The sequence below is a fragment of the Hypanus sabinus genome, unplaced genomic scaffold, assembly GCF_030144855.1.
Source record: "Hypanus sabinus isolate sHypSab1 unplaced genomic scaffold, sHypSab1.hap1 scaffold_1234, whole genome shotgun sequence".
Taxonomy (NCBI): Eukaryota; Metazoa; Chordata; class Chondrichthyes; order Myliobatiformes; family Dasyatidae; genus Hypanus; species Hypanus sabinus.
In genome coordinates this window covers 39,586-57,662 of record NW_026779297.1, presented here as the reverse complement: position 1 = coordinate 57,662, position 18,077 = coordinate 39,586, and the positions used below count along the sequence as shown (strand labels likewise).

Sequence of the window (18,077 nt, the reverse complement as noted above, 5' to 3'; positions counted from 1 at the left end):
ACATCGACTGATTTACATGAAACCTGCACAATCCTGTTTTGGATCTAAAATGTTAGTCGGATCGGAATGGGATTCGAACCCGTAGCCCCTAACCCAGGGAGGTGGAGGGATGGGACGGGAATATACGGAGGGAAAATGTTAAACATGTACCCGGTGTAAATAGGGAATAATGAGGGAAATGCGGTGGGGAGGTCGGGCAGCGTGTGAGGGGCGAGGAGCGGAGTCACCGGGTCACGTGGGAGACCCTCCACCCGTCACGTGATCCCGTTTTACCGCGGATCCGCAGCATCTGCAGCACACACACAAAATGCTGGCGGAACACAGCAGTCCAGGCAGCATCTACAGGGAGAAGCTCTGCCGACGTTTCGGGCCGCGACCCTTCGTCAGGATGTCCAGCATTTTGTGTGTGTTGTTCTCCAGCTTTTTACCTCTTTCCCCAATCAGATCTTCCCTTCTCCAGACAACACACACACACAACACTGGTGGAAAGCAGCAGGCCAGGCAGCATCTCCAGGGAGAAGCTCTGTCGACGTTTCGGGCCGAGACCCTTCGTCAGGACTAACGGAAAGGAAAGATAGTAGGAAATTTGAAAGTACGAGGGGAGGGGAAAGTGCGAAATGATAGAAGAAGACCGGAGGGTGTGGGGAGAAGCCAAGAGCTGGAAAGGTGATTGGCGAAAGTGATACAGAGCTGGAGAAGGGAAAGGATCAGGGGACGGGAGGCCTCGGGAGAAAGAAAGAGGGAGGGGGGCACCAGAGGGAGATGGAGAACAGGCAGAGTGACGGGCAGAAAGAGAGAAAAAAAGGAGGGTGGCAAAAAAACTAAATATGTCAGGGATGGGGTAAGAAGGGGAGGAGGGGCATTAACAGAAGTTAGAGAAGTCAATGTTCATGCCATCAGGTTGGGGGCTACCCAGACTGATATAAGGTGTTGTTCCTCCAACCTGAGTGTGGCTTCATCTTGACAGTAGAGGCCATGGATAGACATATCAGAATGGGAATGGGACGTGGAATTAAAATGTGCTGCCACTGGGAGATGCTGCTTTTTCTGGCGGACCGAGCGTTGGTGTTCAGCGAAACGGTCTCCCAGTCTGCGTCGGGTCTCACCAATATATAAAAGGCCACACCGGGAGCACCGGACGCAGTATATCACACCGGCCGACTCACAGGTGAAGTGTCGCCTCACCTGGAAGGACTGTCTGGGGCCCTGAGTGGTGGTGAGGGAGGAAGTGTAAGGGCAGGTGTAGCACTTGTTACGAACCCCGTAACTGGGTCACTTACCAGCAAAGATAGAGATGTCTGTTGAAGTCTGATGATACTATTTTAACAGTATTTATTAGTAAAAATACACAAAAATAATATCAATGCAAATATACAGATAATATACGTCGTCAATACTAAATCTAAAAGTGCGGGTATATTAATAATCAATAAGAAATAAGCTCTATCGTTGTCCCGGGGATAACGAATTGTCCAATGGAAATATACAGTTCACTGCAGTTCCACAAGCTGCTGTCTTTTGGTTGTCGCTGTGGTGCACTTTGTTGGAGAGAGAGAGAAATACGAATAGAATGGAATAGTTACCGCTACGGGTTTCCTACTGTTACGTATTCAGGCAACAATAAATATATGAGTTCGGCAAGGGTTTCTTATAATAAAACAACACGTTTATTAAACACAGAAAACAAACCCCCCAAAAGTAAACAAACACTACCGTAACCGGAAACAGCTGCTGAGCGGCTGTTCAAACAGTTCGTAAAGTGATATTCCAAAACAGTTCTTTAAAGTGATATTGCCAAAAGTTCGATATGCTCACAGTCCATTTAAAAGGAGAGACTTTACAGGACGATTTAAGTTCTCTTTCACGTCGTTTGCTTCGATTCCCGACGTCGAAATTCCCACGAAGAATTTACGAAACAGAACGGCTTAAAGGCACTGACCTTTCCTTCTCCACTACCTTCAATCCTTTCTAGGTAAACCTAGGGATTAGCACGAAGATAGTCAACGAAATCCTTCCAAATAAGGATCAAAGGTCGCCCCCGTTTCACCGTAGAAAGCGATTCTCCTCGATCTTTAACTTCCAACCTTGAATCTTCACTCTCCTCTAATTCTCAAACTAACAGAATCATAAAGAACCTGTTGGCATTAACCTTTTTAAACTTTAGGCATTAAATAAAAACTTCATCCTTCAACTAAACTGCGTCATCACTTCAAACACGCAGTGGCATGAAGTCAACTTGGCAAATCCAGCCACGAACTGCCCCTCCTCACAGGGTGGGGTCTACCTTTTATAACCTGTAAAAAAAAACCCGTCACATGATCTCTACTGGCGGGAAAATGATGTCATTCCACCATCACAAGACCATCACCTCAAGTCCAGTACAGCTTCAACCCCAGTCACATGACAAGGGCACCACCGTCATGTGTCACGAGTACGTAACACTACCTTTATGATTTTGATTCGTCAGGAGTCCCGTTGGTGTGGCCGTTCACTTGTGGCCTCTCCTTTAGCTAAAGCCATTCTTCCGTGGTGAGGCCGCCAACCCCAGGCAAGGGAAAGGACACACACGAACCCCACCGACTGTCGCTATTAAAGGCTGTCACCGGATTCCTAGCGTTTCTCCTGGTGCGTCTAAAGGGGTTGTTCCCCAGACCCTCTTTTATCCCCACTCACGGGGTCTCAGATGTCAATCAGGTTGGGATGATGCAATCCCTCAACCAGCCCACTCTGGTCATTCCCTGAGGGCTTCAATGAGTAGTACAGCACTCAATACACAATTCCGTCTCCAAGAGACAATGGCCGTTATCAGTGGCTCCGTTTCGCTGAGGCCAGGACACATTCCAAAACCTTGAGGATTCTGCGTGTCCCTCTCTCATTTCCTGGGTCCCAGACTCGAATTAATAGCGATCTTGCGATTCTCAAAAAGGAGGGGGCGACTTTGTACCCTTCGGCCCCTCAGAGTTGCTTCACCTTCATAACACACTTCAGATTCAGATTGTTTATTGTCATTTAGAAACCACAAATGCAATGAGTTAAAAAAATGAGACAATGTTCTCCAGAATTATATCACAAAAGCTCAGGACAAAACAGAGTACACCAGAAAATCCACATAACGTTTGGCAATCCCCAATCCAGAGTCCGGAGAGGCTGCTGCGTGTTAATATCGCGCTACCATCTTAGCGCGTTCCCCGGAAAGGTGCCCCAAATCCACCAGACAAAACAAGACCAAAAACTAAAGCTACAAGACCTGAACAAAACCACATAGTTACAACAGTGCAAACAATAGCACAATTGATTAAAAAAAAGACTATAGGCACAGTAAAAATAGTCCAAGATGTTAAAGGACTGTAAATTCAAAATAAATTACCACAGTTTCCACGAGTCCCCAGGGTCCCGACAGACTCGCCATCCCACGCCGGCGGCAGAAGGGAATACCCCCGCTATTGGCTTCCACGGCGCCGCCCGACTCAGCCTCGCAGACGCAGCACACACCAAATGCGCCGAGTCCGTCGAACCTCCGAGCCAAAGACCATCCCCTCCGGCACAGCTTCTCCGAGCACCATCCTCTGCCGAGTGTATCAAGACGGCCCCGCCAATGCGACCCCGAGGACTGGGGGCCTGTTCTCCCCAACAGAGTCCCGGACCTCACAGCAGCAGCAACGAAGAAGGTCTTCCTGGGATTTCCCGGTGTTTCTCTGCACGTCCACGTCCGTTTTCAATCGATTATGATTGCGCACGGCACCCCACTTCACAAATAACAGATAATCGGCTCCGGAGTGGCCGCTGCAAGCTGCGTCACCATCTTGGATCCTTCCAAGTTGTTCCGCTTGCAAGGATAAGTGCCAGGAGGGAGATCGGTGGGAAGGGATGGGGGGACAAGGGAGTCACGTCGGGAGCGATCTCTGCGGAAAGCAGAAAGGGGGGGGGGAGATGTGTTTGGTAGTGGGATCCCATTGGAGGTGGCGGAAGTTACGGAGAATTATACGTTCGACCTGGAGGCTGGTGGGGTGGTAGTTGAGGACAAGGGGAACCCTATCCCGAGTGGGGTGGCGGGTGGATGGGGTGAGGGCATGGGAGTTGGAAATGGGAGAGATGTGTTTGAAAGCAGAGTTAATAGTGGAGGAAGGGAAGCCCCTTTGTTTAAAAAAGGAAGACACCTCCTTCGTCCTGGAATGAAAAACCTCATCCTGAGAGCAGATGCGACGGAGACGGAGGAATTGCGATAAAGGGATTGCATTTTTGCAAGAGACAGGGTGGGAAGAGGAATAGTCCAGGTAGCTGTGAGAGTCTGTAGGCTTATAGTAGACATCAGTAGATAGGCCGTCTCCACAGATGGTGACTGAAAGATTAAAAAAGGGGAGGGAGGTTTCGAAAATGGATCAGGTAAATTTGAGGACAGGGTGAAAGTTGGAGGCAAAGTTAATGAAGTCAACGAGCTCAGCATGGGTGCAGGAGGCAGCGCCAATGCAGTCGTCGATGTAGCGAAGGAAAAGAGGGAGATGGATACTCGTATAGGCTTGGAACATGGGCTGTTCCACAAAGCCAACAGAAAGGCAGGCATAACTGGGACCCGTGCGGGTGCCCATGGCTACACCCTTGGTTCGGAAGAAGTGCGAGGAGCCAAAGGATAAATGATTGAGAGTAAGAACTAATTCAGCTGGGCAGAGGAGAGTGGTGGTAGAGGGGAATTGGTTAGGTCTGGAATCCAAAAAGAAGCTGAGAACTTTGAGACCTTCCAGGTGGGGGATGGAGGAATATGAGGGCTGAACGTCCATGGTGAAAATAAGGCGGTGAGAGCGAAAAATTTTTCATTGAAAAAATTCAAAGCGTGAGAAGTGTCACGAAAATACATGGGAAGGGATTGAACAAGGGGAGATAAGACAGGGTCAAGGTTTGCAGAAATGAGTTCGGTGGGGCAGGAGCAATCTGAGACAATGGGTCTACCTGGACAGGCAGGTTCAGAGGCCCCGCCCACTTACCTGGTGACGCGCTGGCGACATCGCGCATGCTCAGTCCGGGAAGGGCGGTGTTGTTTTTCGTTTTTTGTTGAAGCGGGTCGGCGGTGGGATCGGGATCGGGAGGGGGTCCTCACCCTCGCCCCCTGGGGAGCCAGGGACGGATTATTCTCTGCGGGGCGACGACAACAGTTTCCTTTCGGTGAGTATTGAAGCAGGTCCGGAGCGGGGAGGTCCCGAATTCAAACGGCAGGACTGGAGAATAAAAGGTGGGGGTGGGGAAGGGAGAGAACCACAAGGTGATCGGTGAAACCTGAAGGGGGAGGGGGTGAACTTTCCAGAACTGGCGGCCTCGCCCTGCTTCCTTCACAGAATCTGCCGGGGTCAGATTCGGGTTGTGAGACCTTCACACCGAACCGTCTGAGATGAGCCGCCGCCCAGCCCGTGTTGTTCTGGTCCTATTAGCAGGATAACGTAAACATGTTTCTATATTGTTACTGACAGAGAATTGTATAATTGCTGTTCTGTGTGTTATCTGAATGTACTTGCCTGTGATGCTGCCACGTCAGTGTTTCTCTGTACCTGTACCTTCCCGTACTTGTGCACTTGGCAATAAATTCAACAGGACCTGAGAAATCTCAGTGAGATTTGATTAGTGATGATCATCTTGGCAGCTCGGTAGGTCGAATGTATGCGACAATACACTGTTAAATGCAAAACTCTGAACAGTGTTGATGATCAGAGGGATCTTAGACTCCAAGTTCATCGCTCCCTGAAAGAGACTGCACAGATTGATCGGGTGGTTAAGAAGGCAAATGACATGGTTGTCTTTATTAGTTGAAGCACTGAGTTCAAAAGTCGGGAAGTTGTGCTGTAGCTTTATAAAGCTAGTTAAATCTGGAGTGTTTCATACAGTTCTGGTCGCCCCCATTCTCGGAAGGATGTCGGGGCTTTGGACAGGGCGCAGAAGAGGTTTACCAGGACACTGCCTGGATTAGAGGGCATGAGCTATAACGAGAGGCTGGATAAACTTGTGTTGTTTTCTCCAGAGCGGCGCAGGCTGGGGTGAGACTGGATGGACGATTAGACGATTACGAGAGGGATAGACGATATATTTTTCCCAGGGTTGAAATTTCTAAGATAAGAGGCCATTCATTTGAGGTGAAAGGGGATAGGTTAATGGAGATATGAGGGGCGTGTATGTTGTTCCTCACCGAGTCTGCTGGGTCGTTCACTGAAATTTGCTCCCTGGGGAGGGAGACCCTCCTCTCAGACGTAGTAATCACCCTGCGCATGCTCACAGCCGCCCCCCCCCCCCACCCGGATGGATGGTGGTTTATCTCCCCGTTCGTTGTTGAAACGATATATATTCCTTAATTGAATACACTGAGCACTGTGCTGTACTGTTCAATGTTCTGGGTCTCTTGTGGAGAGGTTTTGGGGTAATGGAGGCAAAAAGGCTGAGTGGGAACAACAGGTCGCTGGAGTCCAGTGTGGGAAATGTGAGATCACCCACTTCTGTAGGAGAAACTGAAATCCTGAGTGTTAAAATGGAGAGTTTAAGTGCAGAGGGTAGAGAGGGAGGTGAAAGGTACATTGTATTTATTGTAAGAGTTATTGGGTGTAAGAGTGAAATGACATTAACAATTACTCGCGTTTTGTTGAGATTGTACCTGGGATATGATGTAAAATCCCGCTCTCCATGGGTTATACCGACCTGCTGTTGAAGAAAGGCTTAAAAAAAAAACCCAGCAAACTATAGACCAGTGCTTCTGACATCAGTATTAGAAGCACTGCATATATGAGTATTTGAAAAGACAAGACTGACTTGGAACAGTCAGCATGACTTTGTTTACTCCTGGCAACACACACAATTTTTTTTTGATGAGGTTATTGGGAATATTACCAGGAAAGTAGATAAAGGCAATGAAGCGAATGTTGTTTACATGGTCTTTTGCAAGCATTTAGCAATCCTGCATGGGAGGTTGGTCAGGGAAATTCATTTGCATCACGTTCAATGTAAGGAAGTAAATTGGAGTAAATAATGGCATTTTGGGAGAAAGTGGACTATGATGGTTGATGATTGTCTACATTAATCGTTGGGTCCGTTGCTGTTTGTCATCTATATCAATGATTGGGATGGTAATGTTTTTAACTTGATAAGCACATTTACATGTGACGCCAAGATTAGGGGTGTCGTTCACAGTGAGGGAAATTATCTATCATAGGTTACAGGGATCTGGAACAGCTGGAAATACTGACCTGAAAATGGGAGATGGAATTTAATGCAGGCAAGTGCGAAGTGTTGTGCTATGTTAGGTCTTGCACAGTAAACAGTGGAGCACTAACGTTGCGGTGGAACAAAAGGATCTGGGAATAAAGGTCCATAATTCATTGAAAGCAGCGCCACAGGTAGATAGGGTGGTTAATAAATGCTTTTGGCATAGTGACCTTCATCAATTAAATTATTGACTGCAGGAGAAGGGATGTTAGTTTGAAGTTGTATATGACATCGGTGAGTCCAAATTTAGAGTATTGTGTGTAGTTCTGGTCACCTACCTACAGGAGAGGTGTAAGTTTGAAAGTGTACTGGGAAAAACTTCAAGGAGGTTTCTGGAGGCCCTGAGTGATAAGGAAAGGTTGAATAGTTTTGGACTTTAATCCTTGAAATGCTAAAAATTGAGAGGAGATTTGACAGAGCAGTGCAACATGAAGATGGGTATAGATTGGTAAATGCAAGCAGGCCTTTTCCACTGAAGTCAGGTGGAACGACAACCAGAGATCATGCATCATGGGTGACAGATGAGAAGTTTTAGTGGGACATGAGTGGATAAGTCTTCAATCAGAGGGTCGAGAGAATGTGGAACGAGCTGCCAACAGGAGTGGTACATGCGAGCACGATTTCACCTTTGAAAATATGGATGGGGGAATATGGCTACTGTGCAGGTGGGTGGGAACAGGTGGTTTAAATGGCTCAGACAATGCACCTGTACTGTGTTCTGTTTCGATATGACTCTCTAACCATGACTCCTTGATCACAGACAGAAGTTTGATTGAGTAAAGATCCGAAATTAATATCAGACTTGAATAATTCACACCTTAATTCCCCAAGAATACTCAACAGCCTGGATGTGTTTTGACATGGTTTTAAACTGCTCCCTGTCATGGATATTTCGTAACCAGGGAAAGACAAAATGCTGGAGTAACTCAGCAGGTCCGGGCAGTATGTATGGAACTGAATACAACGGGAACGTATTGGACCGAGACCCTTCAGTGGAACTGGAAAGGAAGAGGGAAGAGGCAATACCATTGATTGATTTGGAAGGTGCAGGTTGCTTTTGTGTGAGACTCGGAGCTCAGGGTTTGTGTTTAAACAGCTGCCTGCATATTCCTCAGAACAGGGAGCAGCCTTTCTGCTGAAACCAATTCAAACTGGTTTGACATTTCACTCTCTATCACATAAACAAAGTCACATCAGTGTTCTGTTTAACTATTTCTGCATATGCAAATATGCTAAACTGTTAATAGTTTGCAAGGAACCTGTAACATGTCATAAACGACACTGCCAACGGGCTTGAACGAGCTACATTACCAGTTACAGTTGCTGTCCTGTTTGCTGTGAGTTTGCAGAATTTAATTATTTTTACTTAAAACTCTCATTATCTGCAGTTGTTTTAAAACTTTTTTTATGATACCTTAAAAAAAAGATTCATGCCATTCCCAACTGTGACATTCCTTAATACAAAGACACAACACAGTGTATGAAAAATGCATCTTTCCCAAATTTGCCAATAACCCTTAAAATATTGTTGATGTAAGGGTAAAGGTGAGGGGCAGAATGAGGTGGAGAGAGAGAAAGGTTGAGCAGGGAGAGGGGAAAAAGTCAGGGCGAGGGTCTGTTATGTACCCCGTAACTGGGTGTCTAATCAGCAGAGAAAGAAGAATTCATTGGAGTCTGATGGTACTATACTGAAGGTGTTTATTAATAAAAATAAGCAAAATAATATCACTAATGCAAATATACATATAAAACCAGTTAGCAGTAATAAACATAAAAGTGTTGGAATAATAATAATAATAATCAATAATAAACAAGCTCTATTGATGTCTAGGGGTAAATAAATTGTCATAGAAAAGGATAAAGTTCAGTTCATGAGTGCTGATGTAGTTATAGTTGTTGTATTGTAATGGTTGGAGAGAGAGAGAGAGCGAGCAAGATGTAACAGCTACAGTCAGGCAAACCTTTCTTTGCTTTCTTAATCCGTCATATCGGTGTGGTCATTCAGTTATGACCTCTCCATTCTTCTGTGGTGGACTCGTCACTCTGGCATGAGTGGACACACACACAAGTCCCCACCAGCCCTGCTTTTACACTGATAGCCTTACTGACCGACTTCCTGGTTCGGTCTCCGAAGCCCCCACCTTTCTTGTGGGTTCCAACACTCAGTCAGTGTCCACTGGCGTGTCTGGAGGGTGTCTCTCCAGACCTGTCTTTTATCCCTACTCACTGGGACTCAGCTATCCATCACTCCTGAATGACTGTGTCCATCAAATCAGGCCACTCCTTCAATCCACTGAGGAATGTTTATGAGCAAACTATTGTCCTTGCAGTGAAACAGTAAATAATTCAAAAAGGAGTCACAATATGGTTAATCAGTAATTTCCCCCTCTCTCTGATCTGTCGCTGATGTTCCTGCTTGTTTTTCCATCTCTCTTTCTCATGGTCAGCATAGCAACAGTAATAGTTTGTGTTTCTCAGGAGGGGAATGGTTAACTCTACCCCATTGTCCATCAGGTCTATTCATCACTCATAACATGTCTATGAGGTGGACAGGGAGCAACTAAGATGAAGTAGAGTCAGTGGAGTAGGTAGACGGGGGGTAGATGTTGGGACACAATGGGGAGACAGCGGAAGGGAATATGATTAGAGAGAAAGGGACAGAAAGGGAGTTTGGTAAAGAAAATTTATTTGCTCCACGTTCAACGTAAGGAAGTAAATTGGCATAGACAGTGGAGCTTTGGGCGAAGGCTGACAATGATAGTAGATGATTGTCTCCCTGATTGGGGGTTTATGACCGGCGGAGAGCCACAGAAATGGTAGTTGGGCCGTTGCTGTTTGTCATCTATGATAACGTGTTTAACTTGATAAGCACATTTGCATATGACAGCAATATCAGGGGTGTAGTCGGCAGAGAGGCAGGTTACAGTGGGATCTGGCGCAGCTGCAAATACTGAGCTGAAAATGGCAGATGGAATTTAATGTAAGCAAGTGCAAAGTGTTGCACTATGTAGGTCTTCCACAGTAAACGATAGCGCACTAAAGAGTGCGGTGGAATAAAAGGAATAAGACATTGCTGACTTTGAATTTGGAGTATTGACTGCAGTTTTGGTCATCTATCTATAGAAGAGAAATAAATAAGGTTGAAAGAGTACTGGGAAAAGGTGCGGGTTGTTTTTCTGGGAGATTCAAAGCTCAGGGTCTGGTGTAAGCAGCTGTTTGGCCCTGCACATTCCACAGAACCGTAGGCAGCTCTTCGTAAAGCAGAACTTTAGGCCATTCTGCTAAAACCATATCCAACTGGTTTGAAGTTTCCCTCTCATTTGGGTTTGAAAACATTCACATTATTAGTCTGCTTAACTATTTCTGCTGCAGGGAGGGTCAATGAATGTGAAAGCTGATATAAAGAACACCACCGATGATTCCAAAACCACGCTACCAATTACAGTTGATGCTCTGCTTGCTGTGAGATTCTGGAATTTTATAATTTCTGCCTTCAGACTCACGTTGTCTATATTTGTTTCTAAAACATTCTTTTCATGATTCCTTAAAAAATCAGTTTGTGACAGTCACCGGACCATGAGACACAGGAGCAGAATTCAGCCTATCGATTCAACTCCACCATTCCATCATGGCTGATCCCCGATCCCACTCAACCCTATACCATTCTCACCATATCCTTTGATGTTCTGAATGATCAGGAGACAATCAGCTTTTGCCTTAAACACCCACGGATTGTCCTCCACTACAGTCTGTGACAGATTCACTACTCTCTGGCTAAAACAAATCCTTCTTTAATCTTTTCTAAATGGTTGCCCCTCAATTTTAAGGCTGCAACCCCTAGATTTGGATACCTTCACCACAGGAGCATGCTCTCCACATTCACCCCAGCCAGTCCTTTTAACAGTCAGTAGGTGTCAATGAAATTCCCCAGCATTTTTCTAAATTCCTGTGAGAACAGACCCAGAGCTGCCAAATTCTCCTCATATGTGAACCCCTTCATTGCTGGAATCATCCCCATGAATCTCCTGCGGTCATTCAACAACGACAACACATGCTTTCTGAGATACTGGGCCCAAAACTGTTGATGACACTTGAAATATGTCCTGATTAATGTCTCATAAAGACTGAGAATTTTCTCCTTGCTTTTATATTCTATTCCCCTTGCAATAAATGACAACATTGCACTTGCCTTCTTTATCACAGACTCAACCTATAAATTAAACTTCCAGGAGTCAGACCCGAGTACAGCTGATTCCCTCTGCACTCTGATGTTTGAACATTCTCCCGTTTAGATGACAGTCTACATTGTTAGACAGGGATTGACAGGCGGCAGCTGGGCAGGAAAAAGAAGGCGAGATGGAGAGGGATGAAGGCATGAGAGAGCGGGGAAGGGTGTGGGGAAAGAGGAAGGGTAGTTGAGCATGGGATGAGTAGAGCACGGGAGGGGGAAGGAGAGAGCTTGGGGAAGGAGGGTGGGAGGAAAAGTGGATGGGGGGTGGGAGAAGAGCGCAGCAGGTAGGGGGCAAGTGGGAGGACAGCGCGGTAAGGAAAGCGAGTGTTTTGAAATGAGCGACTGACACTATATAACCGAATAACCTCGGGTGTAGCGGCTCAGACTGACATCTCTATGTATGGTGAGCACACCGTTCACCCGGCACCTCACTGAACTCCGCCCGGTTTCAACATCACAGTAAGTGTTGTCTCCGATTCTTCAGAACCAGGGAGCATTTACAATCGGGTTTGGCTTTTGTCGGGCTCAGGAGGGAAGTCAGTGGGAGAAGGGAACTCTGAAATCTTTAAATTAACAAATTAATTATTGACCAAATGGATTAAAAGAAACAATTACCTTCAACTACAAACATTCTCTAGTTGGTTTCTACTGAGACTCTGCAGAAAAACCTTTCTGCAGTGATATGCGAAATGTCCCCACAGGGCAGCGAAAGAGTCTCTCTCCCTCATCGCACTCCCTGACACACACTCACTCACATACACAGGAAAAACTATTGAGAATACAGAACTACTGTAAGATATTGGCATTTGGAACATCGTCGTGGACTATGCCACAGATCGATTCATTTAATTAAATCGCAAATATATATATATATTAAAACTACAGATATTGGGTGTTTGAAGTAAAATAAACTACTGGAAACTCTCAACATCTAATAGCAATTGTAATAAGTAAACATTCAGATTGCAGACACTGGTGAACTTTCTTTTCTATATCGTCGGTGTTTTAATGTTTTTTCCTGTTACAGAAATATTTAAATTCAGTGTTAAATTAACTTTGTTCACAGTTGAACGTGAGCGCGAAATGTTGAAGTAGTTTATTTGTTTTAAACAGAAAAGCCGCTCCCTGCTCCGAGGAATGCCTGCGTGTCAGAATTAGCCCTGCAGACAGGCAGCAGCTTGCACACAGAAAATTGCACTGTGAGTCTCACAGAGCAGCAACACCGGCCCCTCCCCCATAGTTACAAAATGACCCTCCTCTGATGGTCTGGTGTAAAGTTAGAAGGAAACAACTTGAAAATATACCCACAGGGAGACTGAACATTCTTAATGAATTAAGGTGAATTCAGCTTCTGTTCTTTATTTCTGATCTTTACTTCCAGTTGACACGTTACCCGTGTTTTGGATCAGTGACCAAGAAGTTGCTTGCAAACAAGAGAACATTTGCAGATGCTAGAGCAACACACACAAAATGTTGAAGTAACTCAGCAGGCCAGACAGCATCTAGGAAGAGAGTGAACAGATGACGTTTTGGGCCGAAACCCTTTGGCAAGACTCCTTTCCCAGATGCTGCCTGGCCTGCTGAGCTCTTCCGGCATTTTGTGTGTATTGGAAGAAGTTATTCGCCCTACTTTGTCTCTTCTGTCGGTCGTGGTATTTGTGTTCTTGCATTATCCTGTCTGCACGGTTGAGATTCTCCTCAGTTCATGTCAAGGTTAAAAACAGTTCCTGCATCAGGGGTTATGATTCCAAAGCAAGAGCGAGAAAAGCTGTTTAGTCAACACGGCTTCTGTTTCCAAAACTTGTGACTTCAGATGAATGCATGTCTTTTTTTCTCATGACTGTTTATTGTTGGTGTTTCGAGCTGATTTCCTCAACATCCTTTTAAAGAAAAGACATTGATTCTGTTCAAGGTCTCGATACATAACAAACATTGTGGGTGGGGTGGTGACCAGTTACAGAAAGTGACCGCCATGATTTCACTGGGTGGGGCAGCAGGCTGGATGGGCTGAGTGGCCAATTTCTGCCTGGTCTGTGCACAAGAAAAGCTCTGACTACAGAGTTACTGTAAACTAAGTTAATAAGTACAGACCACGGCAAATAACCTACTGTTGAACAAAAAACAACTCTTGCAGTAATTAAATCATCCAGAACATTGAGCGAGATGATAAGCAACAATGAACCTAGCACTGACCCCCACTGCACCCCACGAGTCACTGGTCTCCAGTCAGAGAGTCAAACCATCTTCCACCACTTTCTGGCTTCTCCCGCAAAACCAATGTCCAAATCAATTTACCACCTCATTCTGAATGCCAAACCTTCTTGACTAATCTCCCAGGTGGGACTCTGCCAAATGTCTTGCTACATTGTACTGAACTATATATATATTTAATTCAGTAAATTAACTGTTCTCTCTCCTAGAGCTGTAAGTGTCACATTGTTCCAGTTTGATAACTGACCAACAACATTCTTGCACAGCATACTTTCACTGCACTGGGGAGAAACTAACCATGAAAGTTATGGGGGAGACTCTGCAGAGCTCTGCTGTTGCCCAATGCCCAGTGTCTGAGTCCAGGAGCTGATGACCCAGGGGCTGCTGCAGGACCGTCCACACTGCAAGTGTCCTCTCAGGGCAGTGGAGCGAGTCTGTTTCAAAAAGCCTCTGGTATCCCTGTGAACACAGCCTCAAATCGGCAATGCTCAGATTCTGGCTCTCTGGAAAGTGAAATGAGAAAGATGGTTTCCCATCACTGACAAGTGGAGCAGTGGCATTACTGCCCCACGACGGCTGTGATTGAGTCCCAGGGATGAGGATGTGATCTTTGTCCGTCTGTCTGCACAGTTTGTTATTGGGAAACAGAGAAGTACACGGGAAGTGGATCTTCAGCCTGATAGGCCCAATCGGGATTAATCCCCGTAGAGTCATCAGGAGGATGTGTCATATCACAGGCATACATCGTGAACGTTGTTGGCTTTGTGGCAGCAATACAATGCAATATATAATAGTAGAGAAAAAACTATTACAATAAGTATCTGTTACTGAAAGTTAAATAAGTATTGCAACAATGAATTCAGTGAAGTAGGTTCGTGGGTTCCATGTCAATTCAGAAATCAGATGGCAGAGGGAAGGAAGCGGTTGCTGACTAGTTGAGTGTGTGTCCTCAATCTCCTGTACCACCTTCCTGGTGATACCAATGAGAAGGGGGCATCTCCTTGGTGAAGCAGATCCCTAATGACTGATGCCGCCGTTTTGAGGCATCGCTCCAAGACGATGTCCTGGATGCTACGGAGGCTACTGCCCATGATGGAGCTGACTGAATTGACAACATTGCTGAGAGTATTTCTATCCTGTGCAGTAGCTTCACCACTTCCCCCATCCCACCATATCAAGCGATGTGCAGCCAGTTAGAATAGTTTTTACGGTACAACTGTAGCAATCTGTGAGTCTTTGGTCACATCTCAAATCTCGTCAAACTTCTAATGAAATATAATGGCTGCCGTGCATTCTTTGTAACTGCATCGGTATGCTGGGCCCTGGAGATCCTCAGAGATGCTGACACACAGGGACATGAAGTTGCTCACTCTTTCTACTGCTGACTGATCAATGACGATTGGTGTGTCCCTGTGCCCTCGTCTTACCCACTCAGAAGTCCACAATTAGAACATTGATCTGACCGATGTTGAGTGTAAGTTTGTTGCTGCAACACCACTCATCCAGGTGATGTATCTCGCTCCTGTTTGCCTTCTACTCACCATCTGTAAATCTGCCAACAATAGTGGTGTCATTAGCAAATTTGTCACAGGCGTTTGAGCTGTGCCAAGCTGCACAGTCATGGGTGCAGAGAGAGTAGGGCAGTGGGCAGAGCACATATCCTTGAAGTGAACCAGTATCGATGGCAATGTGCAGGCGTTATATCTAAACCGCACAGATTGTGGTTTTCTGTTGAGGAAATTGAGGATCCGGTTGCAGAGGGAGGTAGAAAGGCCAGCAGTTCGAGCCTTTCGATCAGAGCTGTAGGAATAATTGCATTACACACTGAGCTCTGGTTGAGAAACTGCAATCTGATGTAAGTATTCGTATTGTCAAGGTAATCCAAAGCCGCGTGAGGAGCCGATGAGATTGCATTGTGACCTATTGTGGATACAGGTAAATTACAGTGGGCCCAGGTCCTTGCTGAGAGAAGAGCTAATTCTAGCCATCGCAAACCCCTCAATCATTTCATCACAGTAACTGTTATTGCTATGGACGATAGTCATTAATGCAACTCACACTGCTCTTCCTGGGCACTGGTATAATTGTTAGCCTTCTAAGGGATGTTCAAACTTCCAACTGCAACAAAAATGACCCCATCTCCGAAGCAGTCACAGAATACAACTCCTGTTTTTCCGGGGTGGCTGAAATCCTTGTAAATCTGTGTGATAACAGCACCCACCACTTCCTCACTCTCTGTAAATTGATAGAAATACATAGAAAATTCCCACCATGTATTGTATTGAAGGAAAGGCAGATGAGCAGTCATGGATCAACAGATGGCATTATGATATTGTCACCATTATTGAGACTGGCTTGCAGAGAACTGGCAGCTCAATATTCTGGGGTTCTGTTCTTTTGGACACGATAGAGTGTGAGGGATTAAAGGGGTAGGTGATACTTGATCTCTCATTAGGGACTAAGACCGGACAAACGTAACAGAAGTCTGTGTGTGGAGACTGTCTGCATCTGGTGATCACAATGCCATCAGATTCAAAGGAATTATGGCGAACGATAGCTCTGCTCCGTGGTATTGAGGCCCTGGTATAGAAAAAAATTACGTACAAAAAGCTGGATGAACTCAGCAGGTCGGGCAGCATCGGTTGAAAGGAGCAGTCAACGTTTCAGGTTGAGACCCTTCGTCAGGACTGAAGAAGGAGGGGGCAGTGGCCCTATAAAGAAGGTGGGGGGAGGGTGTAAAACCAATCAGAGGAAAAATCGAACATCGAATTCTCCAACTTCTAGAAATTCCCCCCTCCCTCTCCCTTCCCCCATCCCACCTTCACTCTGTCTCCTCTTCTAGCTGCCTATCACCTCTCATGACTCTGCCTTCTTCTACTACTCATAGTGCTTTCCCCTTAGATTCCTTCTTCACCTCTCCTGCCTATTCCCTCCCTGCTTCTCCTCCCCCACCTTCTTTAAAGGGCCTCTGCCCCCCCCTCCTTCTTTAGTCCTGACGAAGTTTCTTGACCCAAAACGTTGACTGCTCCTTTCAACAGATGCTGCTCGACCTGCTGAGTTCATTCAACTTTTTTGTACATCTCGATTTGACCACAGCATCTGCAGTATACTTTGTGTTTAGAAAAAAATTGATGCATAGCAGGTGTAGGCAGGTAGGAAAAAATTGAGGTACTTATGGAGTCAAGGAAATGCAAGATAACATTGAGTAAAGAAACCAGGAAGGCTATAGGGAGGCATAAGGTTGTCCTAACACACAAGGTGAGGGATTATACAGATGTTTTAAAAGCAAAAGGATTTCAGGAGACACAATTAATCGTCTGGATTATCAGAATGGCAATGTACACATGGAGGCAAAAAAGATAGAGGAGTTCTGAATTGGATCTTTGCTTCTGTGTTCACTCGGGAAAATAATCTATAGAAGTGAGGCAAAGGAGAAGTTATACAAATTACAGAGGAGTAAGTGTTTTGGGCAAATTGGGCAGCTTCGAGTGCATAAATCCCCAGTGACTGAGAAGTTCAGTCCTTGGACCCTGATGTAGGCGGATGCAGAAATTGCAGGGATTTAACCATTATGTTTAAATTATGCTCAAAGACAGGAAAGCTACCAGAGGATTGAAGGATAGCTCATTTCGTTCCACTGTATAAACAAAGGATCCAAAATTAAACCAGGAAATGATAGGTCGGTGCGGCTGACATCAGTCGTGGGAAGACACTGGAAGGACCGGATATAGGAGTATTTAAATAAACAGGACTGATTAGGGACATCCAATGTGACTTTGTGTATTCTAGACAATCTTTTTGAAGAAGTTACAAGGAATGTTACCAGGACAGTTTTGAAGGCAAGGCACTAGATATTTCCTACATGGACATTTGGCGAGGTCCTGCATAGGATGTTGACCAATAAATTTAATTCTCTTGGCATTCAAGGTGAGGAATTAAATGGGAGTAGACATTAGCATAGAGGAGGAAGGCAGATAGTGGTAGCAGATGGTTGCCTCTCTGACTGGAGACCCGTGACTTGTGGATTTCCACAGGGATCGGTGCTGATATCCGTTGTTTGTCAACTTTATCAATGATCTCGATGATAATTAGATTATCCGGATCAGCAAATTTGCAGATGACACCAGGGTTTGGGATGTATTTGACAGCGAGGAAGACATTCAGAGCTTGCAGCGGGATCTGCATCAGGTATAAAAATGGCTGATAATGGCAAACGGAGTTTAATGTAGGCCTGCCAGCTGTTACACTTTGGTATGACCCGTCAGGATGGGTCTTACACGGTGAACCAGATGGCACGATGCGGTAGGACAAAGGCGTCTGGGAATACGTGTCCATGATTCATTGAAAATTGCAGCCCACCTAGATAAGGTAGTAAAGAAATCTTTGGCACATTGGCCTT

The 18,077-nt window shown here is 45.5% G+C and overlaps 1 protein-coding gene across 2 annotated transcripts in view; it reads left to right on the top strand.

Annotated features, from left to right (window-relative positions):
- The first annotated feature begins 5,044 nt into the window (after positions 1-5,044).
- The window catches only part of LOC132386629 (NACHT, LRR and PYD domains-containing protein 3-like), a 38,147-nt gene continuing 25,114 nt past the window's right edge, over positions 5,045-18,077 (top strand). For both annotated transcript variants that reach the window (XM_059958924.1, XM_059958923.1), the window contains exon 1: positions 5,045-5,157. The gene's annotated coding sequence lies outside the window, so the exon portion shown is untranslated. The remainder of the gene's footprint in view (positions 5,158-18,077) is intronic.